Source organism: Microcaecilia unicolor, chromosome 1 (genome assembly GCF_901765095.1).
Source record: "Microcaecilia unicolor chromosome 1, aMicUni1.1, whole genome shotgun sequence".
Lineage (NCBI taxonomy): Eukaryota > Metazoa > Chordata > Amphibia > Gymnophiona > Siphonopidae > Microcaecilia > Microcaecilia unicolor.
The window spans coordinates 299058481-299080963 of record NC_044031.1 but is presented as its reverse complement, the minus strand read 5'-3'; positions in this window follow the sequence as shown (position 1 = coordinate 299080963).

Genomic DNA, 22483 nt, shown 5'->3' with positions numbered 1-22483 from the left:
CATAGTAAACAAGGGGGTAAGTATGGTAGAAACTCTGCACTACCTGTATGATGTGGGTAGGAGTGGTGAGTGGGCATGATGGGGTGGAGCTGAGGAGTGGCTGGAGGTGACAGCTAGTCTATGGATCTCTATTGTGTGCTAGCTGTTATGACTGCTGATAGCACAGCTGTGATTAATGCCATCACAAGAGGTGACATTAAGAACAGCCATGTTAGTATTTGCACTCCTGTAGCATTGCTGCTATAGGTAGAAGTGCCATCGTAAAGTGCATCCTGCCTTATATCTTCTCATGCCTGATCCTCACAATCCCTAACCCCCCCAACATTCCTCTCCATGTCTAAACCACATGTCAAGACACAACCCCTCTGCAAACAACCCCCCAGGTCCGATCCTTCTGTGAAGACATAACTCCCCCTCCAACATTTCCCCTGGGTACGATTCACCCTCCATTGCTCCAAGTACAAAATAAATACCTGTATGTAATATGTAAATTGCTTTGACTGTAACCACAGAAAAGCAGTATATCAAATCTCTTCCTCTTTCCCTTTTTTTTCCCTCTGTCAAGGTACAAATCCTGCCCCTATCCAATCGCTCTCCCTATTACAAAAATCTACCCTTGAGCATAAGCCCTGCTCATTCTACAGAGCCTTACTTTCACCCCGATTCCCAATGTGCATCACTTTGCATTTGTTTACATTACATTTCATCTGCCATTTAGATGCCCATTCTTCCAGTTTCCTAAGGTCTTCCTGCAGTTCTTCTCAATCTGCATACATTTTGACAACTTTGGTTGCACATATATACATATATCTGCCAGTATTCAAATCATTTATGTGTGCCTTTTGTGTGATCATATGAATGAAACTTCAGTGGTGAATCATCCTATCTTGTCTTTACAGCATTCAAGTCACACTAAAACTAGTTGTGATTCTGTTTAAGTAATTTATCTCACTATTTGTTCATGTCAATTATTTTAGACTGACCAAACTAAATGCAAAATTAGGACTCAATACCTTTACATAGAGAGCAATGTTGGATTTATCTCCCCCAAGTGGCCTGAATTGTTATTACTTTTCTTGTGAGGAAACTATGTTGTGCATCTTCTGAAGACTTCTTGTTTTCTATATTACTTTTCTTAGAACATACGAATAGCCATAATGGGTCAGACCAATGGTCCATCTAGCCCAGTATCCTGTTTCCAGCAGTGGCCAATTCAGGTCACAAGTACCTGACAGAATCCCAAATAGTAGGCAATATTCATGCTACTAATCCCAGGGACAAGCAGTAGCTTTCCCTATATGTCTATCTCAAAAGCAGATTATGAACTTTTCCTCCAGAAACTTGTCCAAACCTGTTTTAAACCCAGATATAATAACCGCTACTACCACATCCTCTGGCAATGAGTTCCAATGCTTAACTATTCATTGAGTGAACAAATATTTCTTCCTGTTTATTTTAAAAGTAGTATCATCTAACTTCCTTGAGTGTCCCCTAGTCCTTGTACTTTTTGAAACAGTAAAAAATTGATTTACGTTGACCCGTTCTACACCACTAAGTATTTTGTAGACCTCTATTCTATCCCACCTCAGTCATCACTTTTCCAAGCTGCAGTCCTAACCTCTTAAGCCTTTCCTCATATACGAAGAGTCCCATCCCCTTTATCATTTTGGTTGCCCTTCTTTGAAACTTTTCCAATTCTGCTATATCTTTTTTAAGATACGGCAAGCAGAATATATACTTAAGGCGTGGTCACACCATGGAGTGATACAGAGGCATTATAATATTACTAGCCGTTGAGCCCGTAAAAACGGGCTGGTATTGAGGTTTTCCTACCCCCGCGGTCACCACCGCTCCCCTCCCCCCCGCGAAGTCACCACCGCTTCCCCCCCCTCGAAGTCGCCGCCGCCGCCGCCACCCCTCCACCTGGCCCGGGCCCTCTCTTTACTTTTGAACTTACACATCCATTCGCCGAACGCAGCAACGCACATCAGCTGAGCTGCCCCTTCCTTCTCTGCCTGTGTGTGTCCCGCCCTCGCTGACGTTACGTCACAGGAGGGCGGGGCCACAGGCAAAGAAGGAAGGGCTCAGTGCAGCTCAGCTGATGTGCGTTGCTGCGTTCGGCGAATGGATGTGTAAGTTCAGAAGGGAAGAGAGGGCCCGGGCCGGGTGGAGGGGTGGCGGCAGCAACCTCGGCGGCGCAGTTTCCCTCTCTGTCCCGCCCCCCCGTCATCACGTATTGACACGGGGGCGGGACAGAGAGGGAAGTCTCTACTGCGCATTTGCGAGTGAGTCGGTCACTCGCCATTTATATGTTTGATTTTGTCATATTTTCTATACGTTGCCTAAAAATTACTAGCATTCTCTTTGCTTTTTTGGCCACCGCCATATACTGGACAGAAGATTTCAGCACATTGTCTACAATGACACCTAGATCTTTTTCTTGGGTGCTGACTCCTGAGGTGGATCTTAGCATCAGGTAACTATGATTTAGATTATTCTTCTCAATGTGCATCACTGTACATTTGTCCACATTAAATTTCATCTGCCATTTGGTTACCCAGTCTTCCAATTTCCTAAGGACTTCCTGCAATTTTTCACAATCCGAGTGTGTTCTAATAACTCTGAATACTCAGTTTTCTGTCATCTGCAAATTTAATCACCTCACTCATTGTTCCCATTTCCAGATTATTAATAAGTATATTAAATGTCATCAGTCCAAGTACAGATCCTTGGAGCACTCCACTATTCACCCTCCACCACTAAGAAAATTGGCCATTTAACCCTACCCTCTGTTTTATATCCATCAACCAATTCCTAATCCACAACAGAACATTGCCTCCTATCCCATGACTCTTTTAATTTTCTCAGGAGTCTCTTACGAGGGATTTTGTCAATGCTTTCTGAAAATCTAGATAGAATACATCAGCTGGCTAAACTTTATCCACATGCTTATTCATGCATTCAAAGAAATGAAGCAAATTGGTAAGGCAAAACTTCCCTTGCTATATTGTTTTACAAATCTGTTTTGAATATTTTGTTGTTTCAAATATATTTGCTTTCTCCTTTTGGACTGTTTATGAGTGGAGTGGAGGCTTTGAATGTAGTTGCAAAAAAACCTCAGAAAGGCAGTATAATCAAGTCCCATTTCCCTTTCCACTTTCCCTTTATACTATAAATGTCTGGTGGTGGAGCAAGGTATTATGCTTTAGACAAATAGATGGAACCAGTTAAGCACTGACCCCGATAGCCCAGTCTCACCCAATATTTCCAATAGAAGATCATGGTCTATAGCATCAAAGGCAGCAGAGATGTCAAATTATAGTAATATTGTTTGCTTACCTAGCAATAGCTGTAATTTTACATGGGAGGCCAGAATGAGTAGTAGAGTTTCTGTGTTATGGGCTTTCCTGAATCCGAATTGAATCAGTAGTAAGCAGGAGTGGTTGTCAAGGTACTTCGAGAGTTGTTTGCTGATGTATGTTTCAATTATTTTTGTGAAAATTGGCATGCTCGCCTCTGGGCAGTAACTGGCGGGTGTCATTGGATCTAGGCCTCCTGCCTTTGGGATTAGCCCATCTCTACAGGGAGGATGCCCTTGCTTAGCAAATTGTTGATCATATCCCTTATCCAGTGGGATATGGGAGGAGGAGATTGAGGTGAGAGGGATATGCTTCTAGTGTGCAGTGAGAGTGGGCCAAATCTTTTAGTAAGGAGGTAACTTCATTTGTAGAGATAGGGATAAAGGTACTCCAGCTGTGATGCTGTTTTGTTTGGAGGACTTTGACCTGTCCATGCAGCTCTTATCGGATTTGAGTGATTTTATTTTCAAAAAGGTCAGTTAATGCTTGCAATGTTGAGTTTGGTTTGAAGATTTGTGTGTTGGGGATGTAGTCAGATGCTTGACTATGCAGAATAGTATTTTGGTGTTCAAGCAATTCTCAAAATAAGTTTGGAATAGATGGTTCTCCTGGTATCTGTAGTTTTCTTTTTATATGTTTTGTACTGAAACTTCCAAGCTAGCCCATTGGCAGGTTCTTTGCTTCTCCTCCAAACTTTTTCTAGGTGACGACATTCAGTTTTTAGTGTAGACAGCACAGGGGTGTACCATGGAGCAAGTCTTCTCATAGTGATGATTTTTGTTTTTATTTGGGTTATCTTGTCTAGTACTGATGTGGCAAGTAGGTCCCAGTGAGATTTCATCTTGGTGGATTCTAGTGGAGGGAATACTCCCAAGAAATTGAGGGTGGAGCCTTTTTCATTAATGGGATCTATGATAGTGTAGGATAGTTCCCAGAATGACAAGAAGGTTGGTTACATTAGAATCTGTGTCATCTTCCGTGTGTAAGTTTAGGTCATTGTTATATTCTTATTAATTCCATTTCAGGTAAAACTAAATATTTAACTATATTGAGTTGAAGAAAGCTCTTATAGACTGTTGCCAACCCTCCACCTTGTTTTCCCAAACAGGGGGAGTTTAAGATTTTGTATCCCTGAGGGCAAAAATGTGGGATAAGGGGGCTGTTGGTGTCTGCCATTCAGATTTCAGTTAAGAACATAATATCTAGCTCTTGGCATACTTTCAGCTCATTCAGTAGCTGCAGCTTATTGCCTACTGACCTTGTATTAGGGTTACCATATTTGGTTCCCCCTCCAAAAGAGGACACATGTACCGCCCCTGCCACACCCACCCCTCCCCTTTCACACCCTGCCCCGCCTGTCACCCTACCCCCTGTCACATAATGCCCCCCCTTTCACCCCCTGCCCCGTCGCACTCCCTAAGGGTGTCCTATCCCCTAGTCCCCTCCCCTTATCTTATTCTACTACCCTGGTGGTCTAGTGACCTCTTTGGGACCCCTCTTTCATGCCCAGAACACTGACCTGCATTCTGTCCCCCCTTGCAATGCTAATGGTCCCGGCGCCAATTCAAAATGGCCACTGAGAGTTGAAGCAGCCTGATGTGGTCAGAGAGTAGGAAGGCGACTCTCCTCTGTTGGCTGCCCGATCAGGTGTTGCACTGTCAGCAAACTTTCACCTGGGCGCTACCCTTGTTCCACATGCAACGTGGCTCATTGTGACCTGACGGTTGGAAGTTGTATCTTTCTCTGTTGACCCCCAGCTTGGTGCCTCACAACTTCCTGATGCTCATCTTCCAGATACCGTGGGCGCCGATGCTAATCGGTTCATGCTGTCTGACGTGATTCGATGAGGCACAAACATGGGAGTTCATCTCTCCTCCGTTCACTGCCCCTTTAAATACCTCATAACTAGGACTGGTAATAACCTCGACCCTTTACCAATCAGAAGCTTCAGTTCTGTGTTATTGTACAAGGTTGAATTAGGCTCGATCCAGTCAGGGGCCTGGGAGCTCACTGTATCACTGCTGTCCTAGTCGGTGGCCATCTTGAGAGGCACATGCACTTTTGTGGATGGAGTTGTGGATTTTTAGAACACCACATCTGTGCTAAAAATGCAGGAACATTTTTGTGTGAGTGTGGCTACTCACCTATGTGATCACTTGGGAGCACTGCTAAACTGTCCTCTGAATAACTTCTGGATTAAGTATGTACATAAGTATTGCCACATTGGGACAGACCAAAGGTCCATCAAGCCCAGCATCCTGTTTCCAACAGTGGCCAATCCAGGTCACAAATACCTGGCAAGATCCCAAAAAAGCTCAATTTTTGCTGCTTATCCCAGAAATAAGCAGTGGATTTTCCCCAAGTCAATTTAATAATGGTCTATGGACTGGATTGTTATTTTTTGTTTACTTCAAATGTCCATTTTCAATCTGTAGCAGCAGCAGCCTTTTCTCCCTCATTGATGGCTCTTGATTAGATGCCTTTTGAGAAGAATAGGGAAAAGTTAAGAACCTAGATTGTTCATGGTGCTTACATTTAGACAAAAAATGTGTTAAGTGCATGCAGGATATGAGTATGTGCCATTGATTGCTCATGAGAAGCAATAGTACTGAAAACAAAAGATCTGTATTTGTTAGGTGTTCACACATAAAATATGTTTATGATATTTCAAGGTAATTGCAAAAGCATTAGCTTCTTTTGTTTTATTGAAATCCAGAGCGAGCCAAGAAGCTTTTAGCAAGCACACTCAGGAAAACCCTTGCCAATTTTTTACTCAGTCTTACATGCCCTTACCATAGTCAGAGAAGGCTGTTATACAGCAGTCACTGGTTAATCCAGGTTATCTGGTAATATTATTTAATATTACAAAGTGTGAGTTTGTTTTTATTAGCCCTAGCAGACATCGGGCTGTGCTGGGAAAATAGATAATTCTGTTGCTTTCAGTAATTCTTCTCCTCATGAGGTTTTGTCAGTGATAGCAGTACTGCAGCACAGAGACATTTGTTTTATACTTTCTCTGATTACATCTTCTAAATTGTAATAGGAATAGAAAATGTCACAACACAAATCTATTCTTGAGGTAACGAATGGCAAGAAAAATGGCAAAGAGTAACAAGGCGGATGGATTTTCTGTGGGTCTGGGGGAGGGGGGAATGGAATAGATTTGATTTTACTTGGAAAAGTATCTATTCCAGGCGTAATCATGTGTTGATTGTCAGATGCCTCCGAAAGAGATGTTGGAGGTGGTCAGGGATAATAATGTTTTTTGTTGGTCAGAAGATGCTGTAATTTGTTTTTAAGTTGTACATCTTTAGTAAATTTTAATTAACTACTAAGCAGTATGTTATTTTGGAACATAAGAAGGAACATTAGAGAAGATAACACCATCAATAATTGCAAATAAATAAACTAACATTCTAGGCATGTAGTGGCATTTCTTAATCCTCATTGTTCCCACTCTACATAGATTAATACATTCATGCAAGGGCAGTGGAACACCTTTGTGGCTGGAGGTCCATCCCTAAGTTCTCTAATTGTTGATGTTATGTTGGCAAAATATTAATAAGTCTATATAAATACAGAAACCTAGTTTAACAGTAAGTAGGCATTGAATATTCATTTATAAGGAGGAAAAAACACCTCAAGAAGCACCTCTGCATTAAAATAAATTAGCCGAGGGCTAGAACTTCTTCATCATAGGCTAAAAAACCTCCTTTTTCAATATTCTCAACTGTTTAGCAAAATACAAAACAAAGCACTGCCTTCTACATTGAAATTTTTTTTTACTTAACTTAGGCAGGCTCGCTCTTCAGCTGGGATCATGGTTAACAGACCCTGTTTCGCTTTAGCTGCTTCAAAACCACTGATCTCGTGCTGTCAAATAAACAGGAGAAAAACATTTTTACAACAATTTCTTTCTCATCATCTTCTCATTCAGTTACACATCTTAAACTTACAATCTGTTCACTTTGCCGACGGTCGCATGAAGGGCAGCCATAGCTCCAACATGGCGGCCGTATATACTCCTAATGACATCACACGCTATTCTTAGTGACCTATCAGAACTCTTCAAAACTAAAAAACTAAAAAAAGTGAAACCATTCAATCTTCCCATTAAGCCCAATGGGGGCTAAAGAATTTAGACGGAATATCCATTGTTGTTCTTTTCTAAGAAGCCATAAACGGTGCCTCTTTGAGATACTCTACCAGGGATGGAAGAGTAGGGGGCCTAGCTGGGGGGGGCTCCTACACTGACAATGAGTGATAACTGCATAGGCACGCATTTAGAGAGATATAGTTATGCCTGCGGCTAAGCTAAGGGTGTTAACTCTTAATGTAGATGGAATTCACTCCCCAATAAAAAAAACTAGGCTCCTACAGTATCTTAAGAGAATACAAACCGATGTTGCATTACTGCAGGAAACACACCTAAACAAGGTGGAACATCATAATTGCGTAGAGATTGGGTGGGGGGAGTTTTTTACGTGTCCTTTAGTGCCTGTCAACAAGAGTGGCTATCCTGGTTAGAAAGTCGTTGGCTTTCACACTACATGACATATATCAAGATACAGAAGGAAGGTGGGTAATTGTATCTGGGATGTTACAAGGGGCCAAAGTTGCATTCTGTAGTCTATATGCACCTAATGTGCGCTCTCATCAGTTTTTTACCAAGTTAGAGCCAAAATGGCTGTGCTGGATGAATATCCTCTCATAATTGGGGGAGATTGCAAACCCCCAAGGCAACCTATGAGCGATCATATGCATAAGGGTGTCAACTATATGGTTGAGGAGCTGGCAGTGCTAGATATCTGGCGCTTACTCCATGAGGAGGAACGTGAATTTACTTTCTTTTCCCACCCGCACAAAGTACACGCTCGCTTGGATTACATCTTGATCATGCCCCGGTATGGGTGGATGTGAGGTGGGGCGCAATGTCATGCTCGTGGAAGTGGCGTATGAGCCCCGTGCTGTATCAGAACACCGAATTCAGGACATACTTAAGGAAAACTTGACTAGATTATCTTAATGAGAATTGGGTGGAGGACGTGGGACCTCGCATATTTTGGGAAGCAGCAAAAGCAGTTATCAGGGGCGAAATTATCGCCTTCACCTCCTTGCTTCATTAAAAAAAGGGAACAGGCCACTCTAGAAGTGGTGGACCGGCTTCGAGCTGCCCGCCATCCTTTTTTGCTGCGCCCCATAGAGAACAATCATGTTGCGTATCTAGAGAATAGAAGGGAATTGCAGAGCCTCCTAAATGAGCGGGCAATGTACAACATTAGACTATATAAATATAAACTACATACTGTAGGTGGGGTAACAAGACCAGTAAATTGTTAGCATCAGTGGTGCGTCCGCACTCTGACAAAAGTTACATTACTAAGATCAAGGATTCCATGGGGAGGCATCAATACGCGCAGTCTGACATACAACGAGAAGTCGCCAGTTTTTACACCTCTCTTTATGATACCGGCTCCTTCTCTGAGCCCCTATGTGACACTTTCTTCGAACAGCTGCAGCTACCTAGTCTTACGGGAGAGCAAGTGGCCACTCTTAATGCGCCATTAACTGGTAAAGAGGTGTAGAGGGCTATCAAGTGGTTGAAACTAGCCAAGGCCCCGGGGCCGGATGGGTTGGGGTCTCATCCCCCCTTTTGTCAGTATGTGTGAGGATATTCGCGAAACCCAGAGGAAGGGCCCTAATTTAAATCATGTTTATATCACGGTCCTGCCAAAGCCGGGAAAAGACCCTGAATTGGTAGGGTCAAATTGCCCTATATCTCTGATAAACCAAGATCTTAAGATTCTGGCTGGTGTTCTGGTGGAGAGGCTGGGAGTGCTACTCCCCCTTCTTGTGCATCCTGATCAAGTGGGGTTTGTAGCTGGCAGATTTGCATCAGCCAATGTTCTGAAAGTTTGCAGAATGTTATGGGAAGGGGTGAGGCAACCTGGAGATGCTATTTTGGCTAGCTTGGATGCTATTTTGTCTTACACCAACGTCAGACTTACCAGTCTATAATTTCCTGGATCACCCCTAGAACCCTTTTAAAAATCAGCGTCACATTGGCCCCCTCCAATCTTCGGATACTATGGACGATTTTAACAACAGGTTATACTGTATATTACTAACAGCAGATCAGAAATTTCATGCTTGAGTTCTTTGAGTACCCTTGGATGTATGCCATCCAGTCCAGATGATTTACTACTCTTTAATTTTTCAATTTGACTCAGTACATCTTCCAGGTTCACTGAGATTTCTTTTAATTCCTCCGCATCATCACCCTTGAAAACCATTTCCAGTACAGACAGATCTATTACATCTTCTTCCGTAAAGACAGAAGCAAAGAACTGATTCACTTTCTCTGCTATGGCCTTGTCCTCCCTGAGCACTCCTTTTACTCCTTCGTGATCTAATGGTCCCACGGATTCACTCGCAGGCTTTCTGCTTCTGATGTACGTGAAAAAGTTTTTACTGTGAGTTTTAGCCTCTGTGGCAAGTTTCTCTTCATATTCTCTTTTACCCTTCTTTATTAATGTTTTGCATCTGACTTGCCAGTGCTTATGTTGCTTCTTATTTTCTTCATTTGGATCCTTTTTCCATTCTTTGATGGACAATCTTTTGGGTATAATGGCCTCTTTTACTTCACCTTTTTTTAACCACGCTGGCAAATAAGCAGAATGCATCTGAACTGGGCTTCCAAGATGTATTTTTGAATAACGCCCATGCCTGATTTAGTGTCCTATCCTTTGCATCCAATCCTTTTAGTTTCTTTTTAACCATTTTCCTCATTTTTTTATAGTTGCCCTTTTGAAAATTAAATGTATAGAGATTAGTTGATAAAGTTAGCTTTCTTATATTTTTATTCTGCCTATCACTAACCTACAATTTCTCCTTTAAACCCCAATCTTTAAGTTCCCAAAGCACAAATCAAAATAATGTTCACTTACCAGAGAACTGTCCTCTTCTCTCAGAACTTCTACTTGGACTCCAGACACCCCATAGCAATTACTTCTTTCAGCACATAATAAAAAAACAAACAAAAAAGAACAACAACAATTGTCCTTGCACAGACTATATCTCTGTTTCCCACACAGAAATGATATTCTCATCCACTTCTGTCAAATACCAGTGCAAAAGCGCTCTCCCACCATTAATGTCATGTCATGTCACAACATACCATTAAAGACCAATTTCTTTCACCACAGTCACCAATTCAAGGCCTTACACACACTGAAGAATCAGACACCCTCCAGCACATCTGTTTCCTTCAACTTCCAGGGCTCTTCTGAGTCACTCACAGATAATGTTGCTATGTAAACCCTGGCTTGGCTACAGCACCTGACCAACATTAACCAATCAGATAGTTTATAGAGCTAAATGGGGTTTTTTCCTGTTCCTCTTAGAGCCCTGCCTAAACCTTCCAATCTCCATTTTGGTTTTAAAACTTCCAATAAGAAATAATGAGAAAATGACATTTTTACAACATTTTACAGGTAAATCAAAGTCAAACAAGTTCAAATTTACTGTGCTACCCATGCACATCTTTACTCACTGAACCATAGGCGCCCCGTATAAGAGGCTTGGGGAGGCTAAGCCTCCCCAGCCAAGCTGTGACCTTTCCTCGCCTTTTCCGCCGCCGCCCACCCCCGCTGAGCCCGCCCTCAGCTCCCCAACCTTCCTGCAGTGGCCGCCCGGCGTTTAAACCTTTTTAAGTTGTAGCGATGGCTCACCTCCGCTCCAGCCTTTCCCTTCTCGCTTCTCGCTCAAGTGTCCTGCCCTCGTGGAAACAGGAAATACCTCATCAGAGGAAGGCAGGACGCTGAGCGAGAAGGGAAAGGCTGGAGCGGAGGTGAGCCATCGCTGCAACTTAAACAGGTTTAAACGCCGGGTGCCGGGTGGCCACTCCAGGAAGGTCGGGGAGCTGAGGGCGGGCTCAGCGGGGGGTTAAGGAGAACATTGCCGTGATTAAAACAGAGATGACTCATAATAATCACACAAAACACTTTCTGGATTCCGATTCTTTGACAGCCTTTTTAGAAGAAATTTCTCCTTCCATTGATGAGACTTGAACACAATGGATTCCAGCCCAGCATAATCAGAAAAACAAAGTCACCAGACAACAATGGTAGAAAAGATCATTTTATTTTCATTATAGTGTTTGGAATATGTCCACTTTGAGAATTAGGTGCTCAACATTAAAAGTTTAAATTTATTTACTTATTTATGGCACTTTATCCCACATTAAACATGAGAATTGTGATATTATGATCCTTGTTTCATATTGTTGACGGTCTGCATTTTCCATATGGGTGGTATATTGGTGTATTAGGTTCTGCCCAGTGTAATATTTATGGTACAGTAAGGTTCTGAGTGTGTTTTTGCACAAAGTTGTGCACAGTGTTTTGCAGTTGAGCAATTGTGGTTAGTATATGCTTTGAGCAACCACTTTATTCTTTGACATATGATACATAGCTAATATCTAAATTTAATAAAAGGTATTATTACTTTTATTTTTATTTATTTATTTTTCTGTATGTTATCAGACAATTATGGATTTAAGCTCCACCCCTGGTCCCACCACTAACCCCACCCCCTTTAGCCTCCCCAAACAGTTGGACCACCGACCGCCTATGCATTGAACTATACTTTTAGTTTTTAGAAGGACTCTTTATTTAAGGACATCTCCCAAATTTTCTTAATAAAATAAATTTACATGTCACATTCCACTGAAATAACTCAAGAAAATTAAACAATAATTCCCCTACATGTCCTTCATGAAGGATTTAACAAAAAGACCCATCCTAGACCCTAAAATCGGCTTCAATTTGGGCCTAGTGCTGGTCTGGAAGCACTACTGCGCATGCAAAAAAAGGCACACATGCTCAGAGCCTTCCCCACAGGTCGAATCTGGCCATTCTCTTTAGCACACCCAGTCCAAAAACAGCACTCCTCTGCTGGGCAGTGTTGGAGGGTGGGGGGGGGGGGGTCACAAACAGTGCAGCCTCCTCCCAGAGACCCCATACCACCTCCGGAGCCTCCAGAGAGACAGCACTGGCCACCAAAGAGCTATGCCAGGCCCCAGAACGGCTCAGGACCATCTTGGACCCCAGGTAATAATTAACCCTCTGGGTTACACAAAGCACAGTTATTTTTCAACAGATCTGCTATATAATGTACAACCTGCATATAGACCAAAAGATCACTATGTAAAGCCCCCATGTTTTGTACCAAATTCCCAAATGGTTGTAAAGTGTCTTCCACAGAAAGTATATCAGATATGTGTTTAAGACACTCTGTTCCCACCTGTGAAATACCATATTCTCTCTATCAAGACTAAAATCCTTATTCTCTCCCAAGAAGAAAAGGTTTGAGCTACTTGAGGCCAGATTCCCAAACCAAAAATAGCCTTCCAAGTCTCCCACAAAGTTTTCAATAAAACATTTTGTTTTAAAGCTGACAAGAGTTGACTTCAGGAAGCATGTAATAGGTATGTGGATGTAAGGGTGAAAAAAAAAATTCTCTTCATCTCCCAGGGAGTAAATTCCTCCATCTCCAATACCCAGTCTGTTAAATGTCTTAATAAGCATGCTAATTTATACGTCTGCAAATCAGGAATCCCCAAATCCTCTAGTTTCTAATTATCATAGAGATATTTAATCTTTATTTTAGGTTTTATTATCTTTCAAGCAGAATTTGTTAAGCTGTTTAGTCAACTGAATAAGGATAAAACCAAGTTCCTAATCCTTAACAATTCTGCCCACCCAATGACTAATAAAAACTTCACTAGCGTTAATGTGTCCTACCCTTTTTCCACCACTATGAAAATCTTGGAAATAACTATCAACAAATATCTATTATTTGAACCTCAGGTTTTTGTGGTGATTTCTAGTGTCTTTAGTTCTCTGTAGAGATTAAAAAGACTGAGGCATTTCTTTTCTAACTCACTTTTTTGCTCTTTAGTTCAATCTTTAGTGCTATCCAAATTTGATTACTGTAATGCTGTTTACTCAGGCCTAAATGTCTCTCTTATCAAAAAACTTCAAACAGCTCAGAATACTGCGGTTTGTCTTATATGTAAAGCCCCTCGATTCACCAAGTCAGCTCCTCTTTTAATCAAACTGCATTGGCTTCCAATAAATGCAAGAGTTACTGTCAGGCCTCTCAAGGGAAAACAGGATTTGTGAGCCCTTGGGCCACTGCCATAGAGCGATACTGGCAAGCAAAACCCCCAACCAGTACTGGGCAACACACCAACACGGCAGGGAACTGCAGACATAGATAAGCAGGCAGGGATACAGGACTGGAACAGACTTCACCTACACTTGGCCACCATTCCCCAGGGGTTGAGCCCTCAGGTGCAGGTGGCCAGCAGGACTTATAGTATCCAGGAACACAGGGGAAAGGACTCAAAAGCAAGCTTGACTAACAGGGCCAGGAATCAGGACACAGAACTGGGAACTTCCCCAGGTAACAGGACTCAGCAACAAGCTTTCACAAACAAGGACTGGAGGGAAAGACAGAGGGAAACAAGAACACAAAATAGACCGACAAGGCTAAACCCAAAGCTGGGCTACAACTACCACCTAATCCCAGAACACAACAGAAGGCTGAACACCAGGCAGCCACCAACACACAGGGAAATAAAACAGAAAGCCCACAAACAGACAGAACACTGAGGCAGAAGGCAGAATCCCACAAAGCAACACACTAAGACAGTAGGCAAAAGCCCACAAACAGACACGCTAAAGCAGAAGGCAAAAGCCCACAGACAAAACACAGAAGCAGAAGGCAAAAGCCCACAAACAGAACACAGAAGCAGAAGTGCAGAAGCACACCAACTGACCTATAGAGATGCAAAGGCAAACTTAGAAAGTTCCCAGGTGGTAATAAAGGCACTACAGGTGAGGTCACCAGCAGGGTGGGGCTCAGCAACACAAGAGCAGAGCACAGCCTGACTGGAACAGGATCCCGGAATGGACTAGCCTGGACTTCAGGATTTCCACCCAGGCTTCAGGATTTACACGCCGACTTAGCTTGGCTGGAGGAACCCCAAATCAAGTCCAACAGGGAATATAGCACAATCATGACAGTTACCTTTAAACTATGTATACTTGTTTATGAAATTGTATTTTTTTTTTTTTACCTGACTATGGGGCCCTTTTACTAAGGTGCACCAAAAAATGGCCTGCGCTGGTGTACATGTGTGTATTGGACGCACGCAGGTCCAATTTTCAGTGCACCTGCAAAAAGGCCTTTTTTGGGGACCAAAAATGGCCGTGCGGCAAAATGAAAATTGGTGCGCATCCATTTTGGGCCTGAGACCTTACCACCACCCATTGACTTAGTGGTAAGATGTCACACACATTAACCGGGCTGTAATTGTCAGCGTGTGTAGAATGCCAATTACCGCCCAGTTAGCGTTGCATGCCAGAAAGTTTTCTAGCGTATAGCGAATGCAAGGAAAAAATGAAATTACCGCCCAGACCATACAGTAGCCATACGGTAGTTCAAAACTGACATCGTAGAACACACATACGCACCTACGTGGCTTAGTAAAAGGGCCCCTATCTGCAGTACTTGTTAGAATTAACTTTATATAATGCTCATCCGACATTGAGAAACTATCTTCTCCTCCATTTTCTGTGTTGTAAAAATATTCGTTCCAGATCTATTCATGATGCAAGCTTCACATACCACGCTACTTGGAAATGGAATTCCCTTCCAAAGTCACTCATATGTTACTGACTACTTGAAATTTCGTAAATTGATGAAACCATTTTTATTTACTGAATTCCTCACTACTATTGGTGATTGTTATTCTTTTAGTTAATTTATTTCAATGTGGCCATTAGCACATGAGCTTCTACCATCACCGATTTTGTAGGCCTAGGGACTCAGATGCTAAACCTGCGCTAATCAGTTAGTGTGTCGTAATGTCACTGCAGTAAAACAATTAGACCAGAATATGTCTGCTCTCTACCCCCAGACACACCCTCTACACACACAAAAGAAAAAAAATAAATAAATAATAAAAAAAATATATATATATATACATTATATTTACCATCATGCATATGGCAAAATTACTGCAGGATTCCTTAGCACACCCCACGGTACACTATTTTTGTTGCGGTAAGCACACGTTCGTGCTTCAACAAAGGGTCCCTTAATATCACAAAATAATTGGGAGCAAGTTTAATTTCAGTTAGGAAATGTGTAAAAAATAAAATCTTCTGTTAAGTACTATAGTTTATAGATGCAGGGCAAAGGTTTACAGGCCCTATTTTCCTACAGTTCACAAAAGTAACACAGGCAGTACAGTACTTAACAGTAGATCATCCATATAAAATTATTGTAGATCATAGGATCTCAAAAGTATTTGGCCCCTATAAGGTATCAGTACGTAAAAGTATATAGATCTTATGCAGTGCACAGTGACCAAGGCAGATGTGAGAAAAACAGAGAAGTGCCACAAATTCTAAAACTCAATAACAGAGAAATAAAAATGGAACAGAAAAATACAACATTTCCTTAGGACGCTAGATGTCCTACATGCACTCATGATTGACAACTTAATTGCAATGCCAATAGTCAACCTGCTTTCCAAAGGCACAGCTTGCCAGCATCAATAAGAGTGGACAAGTGCTTGGCAGAAATCTTTCACTTAGGAGCACAAGCGGAAAAGGCTTGTTTATAGGCATCAACAGGTGTGACACATAAAATCTGCGCCAATTCTCTAAATCAACAGAAAATAAAAACACCTGTGACTTAACAATTAACAACATATGCATGCAATGACCAGCTGGTTACACGTGAATACAGCTATTATATAACTGTGCATATATTTGCCTCCCTGTATATGCATAGTGGCTGCAAAGCAATGAGCACACCTGAGAAAAGCTGAATTTCTATAAAGAAGAATAAAATCTTGCTTACATGAAAAAAAATCTTTGATCTGGCATCTACTAAAATTAGTGTCCATAAAAAAAAAAAAAATGTGGAAAGACATCCTCACTAAGCTGAATATTTTCTACAATAACAGGAACTGTATCTGATTAACTGTACATTTGTCTTTTTAGATTGTAAGCTCTTCGAGCAGGGACTGTCCTTCCATGTTAAATTGTACAGCGCTGCGTAACCCTAGTAGCGCTTTAGAAATGTTAAGTAGTAGTAGTATCTGAATTCAAGAAAGCAAGGAGCAGGCCTTCTGGTTCGGTCACACCAGCATGGCTACCTAGGGCAGAGCTCCCACAGCAGCTATTATTTTTAGTTCCCTGACTCGATATACTCACACTATTGAGCGAAGGACAACAATTTTTCTAAGCTCACATCATGTCCAAGGATAAGAATATCAATACAGTTTTTTCTCTCCCTTGCAGTGGAGGAGTGGCCTAGTGGTTAGAGCACTGGATCTTGCAATCCAGAGGTGGCCGGTTCAAATCCCACTGCTGCTCCTTGTGATCTTGGGCAAGTTACTTAACCCTCCATTGCCTCAGGTACAAACTTAGATTGTGAGCCCTCCTGGGACAGAGAAATATCCAGAGTACCTGAATGTAACTCACCTTGAGCTACTACTGAAAAAGGTATGAGCAAAATATAAATAAATAATAAAATAAGCATCTTAAACAGGATCTGCTTATGTCTCTCAAAATGGGAATGCCACAGGAAATGTTGAACCTTCTTTAACCAGTTCTTGCTCAATTTAGTCAAATAGAGCTTAAAATGGACATGGCAAACCTCAAAACAAAAGTATAAGCCTATGGTGTTCAAAAAGGTATATTGGACAGCTGTGTTTTGGAAGTGGAAACAGAACTACATATTCGTGCAGTGGCAGAATAAGGTGTTGGAACAAGTTCAGCAAGATGTAAAGGAAGCTAATAATTGGATCCGGTGGAACAATCTGCACATGTTGGGCTTCCAGGAGGGCATTAAAGGTATAGACCTTTGTTGAGCAATGGCTTCCTATCATTTTGGGCCTGCAGTTTCTGAGGCCTTTTGAGGTAGGACATGCACAGAGGAGTCCTGCCAGGTATTCAAACCCATCAAGGGCCCCCATCCCTTCATTCTCAAAGTTCTGAGCCATTCTCAAGTCATGGCTATTCTGGCCAAGACAAAGTCTCTGTATGATTTGTCCTGGCAAGGTTTGAGGATCATAGTCCTTCCAGATTTCTCATTGGCCACATAGCAAGTGGTTCACCTACTGCACAGATATTTCCTTTAAAAAAAAAAAAAAAAAAAAGCCTTTTACCCATTGCGGTAAAAGGGGGCCTCGGCACACAGCAAATCCACATGCTGATGCTACCGTAGGGCCCCTTTTACCACAGCTTTGTAAAAGGGACCCTAAATTAGACCCAGATATTCAGTGGCGGCCACTATCCAGGTACACTGAATAACCAGGTACAAGGTATTCACCTGAAGTTATCCACCAGGTCTGCTGATATTTAACAGTGGTACCAGATAGCTACCGCATAACTAAGGGCATTATTTGGTTGTATGCCACAGAAAATTCAGGAATGACCCAGTCACTGCTACTTAACGGGTTGAGTTCTCTCCTATGTGCTTTGGGGGCCTTTTTATTAAGTTGCGAAAAGCACTAACACGTGTCTACCCCAGCTTAAAATGGTATAAATGAGGAATCCCGCAGTAATTTTGTCATGTGCATGCGCTCCCCAGGGGCTAAAATATACTTTTTATTTTTTAGTATGGGGAAGTGCTTGCGGGCAGACAGTAGGTGTGTTCTGCGCTAATCGGTTAGCGTAGCTACATTGTTGCATATTAACCAATTAGCATGTGGTTAGCACATGGACCATTGCCGCCATCAAAATAGGTGTAGTTAAGGGCTCATGCGCTAATGGAAAATTAGCATGTGGCCATTAATAGAGAAAATAGGATTTTTGGTCATTTACCGCTGCTATAAAAATGGCCTCAGTGCGTGGGAAATACACTGTTTGATAAAAGGGCCCCAGTTTGATAAACGGCCCCTAAATTATGCTGAATATTGGGCAATAAATTTTTTAAGTCACAAGAATGAACTAAATGCATTCTTACAAATACGCAGCCCTACTATGCTACCATCTAGATATATGCTGTACATTGCAGACATCTTATGCAGGGAAGCACTGCCTTAGCAACAAAGTGGAAATGGAGCAGAGTGTGAGGTCCTTGACCTGCTGGAACAGAGAAAAACACAAAAAGATAATCAAAGCATCAATCAAGCCAATTATCTTTCCATCTCACAGCAAGGATTAAAGAACACACACTTGTTAGATAAAAGAGCTACCAACCTTGATCTTTTATCTTAAACAGGTATCCCTCAGGGCATATGATAATAATGGAGCTACTGAGATGAGCTTGGTGTGCAACAATATTATATTCAAAGGCAACAAAATTTTCCTTTGCCACAAAGGCAGCACAGTGGCATTAAACTATTGTTAATAATGGGCTCCCCTTATCCCTCTAGGATTATCACTGTCTTTTCACTCTCACTCCAGTGTCCTAAATATCCACTACTTAGTATTGTGGAGTGCTGAAAGACCAGTGGTGTTTAGTATTTTGACCACCTCTCTAAGGCCCTCATGATCAAAAGCAAAGGCCGGCGCTAGAGGCTGTTAGCGCTGTACTAGCGCCGGCGTTTGCTACCCCTGCATGATCAGAGCCCTCGAGCGCATGAAACAATGCACTCGAGGGCTCGTAGCGCAAGTAGCAAGCAAATGTATGCTAAACAGGGCATTAGGTATTCCTCCCCAATGATCAGTGGCCAGCGCGCCAAACTTTGGGTCACTGGCCGCAGCAAACCCTATGCCAGCTCTGAGCTGGCGTTAGGGTTTGCCGATCATTGAGGAGGAATGGTGAGCCCTGTCCAGCATACAGTTGGGGGGGAGTTGGGGTGGGCTGGAGGTCCGCTGGACCTCCAGCCCCCTTCTGTCACTTGCTAGGTGGGTGGGAGGGGGTTTTGTCAGCGGCCACTAGACCACCAGGGACCAATTTCGGGGGGTTTGGGGGGGCTGGAGACCCACCGGATCTCCAGCCCTCCCTGAACCTGGTGGTATTGTCGGGGGGGGGGGGGACTGGAGGTCCACCAGACCTCCAGCCCCTGTTGCTCGGACCTCAGGGCAGTGTGTTTGACTGATGGGGCAGGGTGTTTGACAGGTTTGGGCTTTTGACAGCCCAGACTTGTCAAACAAGTGCGGGAGGATTGTGCTGAATGCATGCTCGGCACAATTCGCCCGCACTTCTAACCGATGATCAAAGATAATTGCGCTGCTTAAATTTGCATGCATTATCTCTGATCATCCGTGCAGTAAAGCCCCGCGCTGTTCCAGCGCTATTTTTAGAGCGCTGTTTGGAACAGCGCGGGGCTTTTGATCATGAGGCTGTAAAAGAAAGTTACAATTACAAATTTTAACTTCTCATGGGGGGAGGGGGTCACAGAGTCTGATACTCCAAAGAATATATAAGCAATCAAATACTTTTATTATTCTCCGAGTATATGTACAATTAATTGCTTATGAGAGTACAGTACCACAGCTACACATAGGTGTTCTTCTGGGTCTGAGTCTCTAAAGAAGTAGGAAGTACATACATTTTTATAGGTCTTCTCAGGCTACATGTAACACAACAACAATCATGCCCCATTGGACACACGACAACACCGTGGCCAACACTGATTGGCTATGGTAATGAGTTGGTTAGTTCTGCTTGGAAATGCTAATAATATTATATAGCTATTAATTACTTAGAAATGCTAATAATATAATGGACTAACTCTTCTTAGAAAGCTAGGTCATTTTCCTGAGGAGTTCTCTTGTTCTGTCAGCTGCAGAACATCTGTGACCACCATGTTGCTAAACCATGTTGCTGTTTTTCCACCTAATGCCCGTTCCTCATTCTGCTGCATAAGAGTGTCACAACAGATCATGAGTTCTGTAGTCACACTGGAGTTCAGGTTAGAGTCATGGGCCTGTAAGGTTTTCTCTCATTTTAGATCCTGAAACAAAGTCAGGCCTTGAATCAAAGCTCTTAGCTATGATGATAATATACACTACCTGTGAGATTCAAATTAAAAAGCAGTAAAAATTTGCAGTTACCACAAGGGAGTGAGGCAGCATCTGCTCATATAGTTACCATAAAAGAAAAAAAATTACTATGCATTAACCCCATCATTCTATAATCTTGTGAGCACATTTTCGCACATGTGCTAACTTCAATTCACAGTCCATGCCCATTCCCCATCCCTTCCAGGGTAAGCAGTCAAGGAATGAATTAGCATACACTAATTCACTCAATAATTGCTTAACACACTTTAGTAAATGGCCCCCTTAATGTGCTCTCAAGGGAGGCAGATTGGAGACTACCACACAATCATGGGTTTTCAGTCACTACCTCTTTATACTTATTGCGTCTTCTGATTACATTTTCTCCTACACGTGCCATCATTCAGATGTACTTGCTATGGGGGTCATTTTGAAAACAGAAAAACATCCAAAAAATGACTCAAAGCAGCACATAGACATTTTTTTCACAAATGTACACATTGTTGTTTTCTATGCAGTTCATCAAATCTCAAGGGGGCATGTTGGAGGCATGTTTTTGTTGGGCCTAGGGTGGGCTCACGATTTAGATGTTTTTCTCTGATAATAGAACATTGTAAAATCACCCAGGGCAAACATTTGGCTACACCTGTTTTCATTAATGACTAAGTGCCAAAAAGTTGCCCAAACTGACCAGATGATCACTAGAGGGATAAAGGCATGACACTCCCTTAATCCCCCAGTGATCACTGACCCCCTTCCACCCACCTAAGAGGTGAAAGTGATAGTACATACCAGGCTCTATAACAGCTGCAGATATAATATGACAGCATTAAAAAGGGCAGTGGTTCGCCCTTTGCTAAAGAAAAACAACCTTGACCAGGACAAACTTGAAAGTTACAGGCCAGTATCCAACATCCCATTTCTAGGGAAACTCATAGAACAAACAGTCTGTGTTCAACTTAATGATTGGCTAGAAGATTGAAACTGGCTAGATCCATGTCAATCTGGATTCAGACCCAGTTATGGAACAGAAATGGCCCTCGTATCCCTACTAGATGATCTTCACAGAAACCGAGACAGGAGATTTGCTTCGGTATTAGTACTGCTAGATTTCTTAGCAGCTTTTGACACTGTGGATCATGACTGACAGAAACAGATATTAATGGAACAGTACTTGCCTGGTTCAGATCCTATCTATCAGACAGGCAACAATCCATAATGTTTGGCAGCAACTCATCACCACCATAGACACTGACCTGCGTGGTGCCACAAGGATCAATACTGTCACGTATTCTGTTCAATATCTACCTCAAGCCACTAGCTGAGCTGATTTGGTCAATGCACACTCGGTTCTAAATCTATGCAAATGATGTACAGCTACTCATACCCATTGAGCCTGACTTACCTACAGCCTTGAATAAACTGATTACCTGTGTAACATCAATTCAAAAATGGGCTAAACACAACAAACTTTACCTGAACCCAAGTAAAATCGAGCTTCTCTGGGTTCCTAACACAAGTGGATACATACCTGACATCAAAAACCCTTTTGGGAAGTACAAACTCCCCCTCAAATCACAAGTTGGGAACCTTGGAATACAGTTTGGTTCAACACTTACTCTGATTCTCCAAATCGAAGCAACCTTCAAGAGCTGCTTCTGCTATTTGTGATAACTATGCTGCCTCTCTCCTTAAATTGAGAAGGTAAATCTTAACCCAGTTGTGCATACCATGATAACATTAAGACTGGATTACTGCAATGCACTATACAATGGTCTGACTACAAAGGGCCTGCACCAGTTCCAGTTGATTCAGACTGCAGCAGCAAGACTCAGAAGGCTGCAAGAAATGTAACCACATCACACATTTTTGCAAAAATTTAATTGGCTACCAGTACAATACAAGGCTAAATTTATAACTCTCTGTCTGATCTTCAAGGCCCTCAAAGGAAATGGCCCTGAGTACCTGAAGAATAGGATGATCCTCTACACACCACCAAGAACACTTAAGGTCCTCTCAAGGACTATCACTAACCGCACCCTCTCCAAAAGGCATTATACGATGTGATACCCGCAAGCGAGCCTTCTCCGG